Raw genomic sequence first — 1,859 nt, 5'->3', positions numbered from 1 at the left:
TAGTAGTAGTAGTAATGTAGTAGTAGTAGTAGTTAGTATAAAGTAGTAGTAGTAGTAGTATAGTAGTTAGTAGTAGTATAGTAGTAGTAGAAGTAGTAAGTAGTAGTAGTAGTAGTAGTAGAGTAGTGTAGTAGTAGTAGTAGTAGTAGTAGTATAGTATGTAGATAGTAGTAAGTAGTAGTAGTAGTAGATAGTAGTAGTAGTAGTAGATAGTAGAGTAGTAGTAGTAGTAGATAGTAGTGTATAGTAGTAGTAGTAGTAAGTAGTAGTAGTAGTAGATGGTGATAGTATAGAAGTAGTAGTTAGTAGATAGTAGTAGTAGTAATAGTAGATAGTAGTAGTAGTAGATAGAGTGTAGTAGTAGTAGTAGTAGTTAGTATAGTAGTAGTAGTAGTATAGTAGTATAGTAGTAGTAGTAGTAGTAGTGATGTAAGTGGACATATTATTATTATTATTATTATTATTTATTATATTATTATTTATTATATATTATTATTATATTATTATTATTATTATTATTATTATTATTATTAATTATTATTATTATTATTATTATTATTATTATTATTATCAATTGTTGATGGGTGATCTGCTTTTCATGTAATAATTCCTTATAATTTATCCAATAGCAATTAAATGTTCATTCATTTATCTCGAATTCCACAATCTCCAATGGGTTTGAAGCTAGGCATGGAGTAGATCACCGACAGCTGTGCCAACCAATCAGCCATCACCACCCATTATGTTTATTGGCATCATTATGAATGCAATAACACACCTGATTGTTAAACAGGCAACTCTTCCTGCTCTGGAAAAGCACATATTTAGAAATTTGGCCAGAAAACTTGTCCTTCAAATATCATTGGATATAATCGACCCTCATCTTGGCAAAAAACTATCAAACCTGGGACCTCGTGAGGTGCTAGAGGTCTCAGGTTTGAGAGGGTTTTTTTTTTCAAAGATGAGGGTCATTTAAATCGATCGATATATAAAGGACGTTTTTTTTTCTGGCCAATTTTAAAATACGTGTGGTCAAGACAAGAATACATCAGTTAACTAGTTAGATTATTGCCATTGATTGCTTTTGTTGATGAGGATAATATTATTAGACAGTGGAGATAACAGCAGCAGTAGAGTGTCATGATCGCCGGCGTTGTGGTCGCGTGTTGTTGACTAGACAAGGGAGGGTGGGGATGAGGTCATGGTTTGGGTAGGACATCTGTCACTATCAGACGAGACAAATGACACTTTCATTGTCTGGCTATTGCTCCTCGAACAGGAACAAAATGTGACTCATCGACTATAAACGGTATTAAGCCAGAATTTGTTTGTTTTTTAAATGATGAAAATTGGACATACTACAGCTAGTAAGAAATATGAAAATGTGCTGAAGTTTACTCAAAATAGATACCCCCCCCCCCTCTCCCTCCCTCCCTCCCCCGCTTTTCTATTAAATTCAACCCACGAAATGTGCCGTTGAAAATCCATCACAGGGGAGAACAAAACAAATTTAAAAAATAATAAAAATGTGTGTGTTTTGGGGGGGGGGGGGGGGGGAGAAGAAAAAAACCCAAAAAGCATAGAAGTGCTATCAAATTAAATGTAGAAATGTAGGTATGACGCCGTCAGAATGATCACTGACTATTTTACTCAAGGGAATCCCCTCATCATTTAATTGAGCTTTATATAGCGCAATATCCACTAAATGTGCTCAAAGCGCTTTACAAGGGGTCCCTGGTCAACAGCAACACATAACATGTAGGACGGGACATGACGCCTGTTAGGCGATATCACAATTTTTCGGACAAAGACAACGCTGTTATCAGCCAGGTACTCATTTTACACCTGAGTACGGTGAG

Source organism: Berghia stephanieae, chromosome 2 (genome assembly GCF_034508935.2).
Source record: "Berghia stephanieae isolate SIO BIC M18660-M18661 chromosome 2, UCSD_Bste_1.3, whole genome shotgun sequence".
Lineage (NCBI taxonomy): Eukaryota > Metazoa > Mollusca > Gastropoda > Nudibranchia > Aeolidiidae > Berghia > Berghia stephanieae.
The sequence above is the reverse complement of the archived record's forward strand: the minus strand, read 5'-3'. Positions refer to the sequence as shown.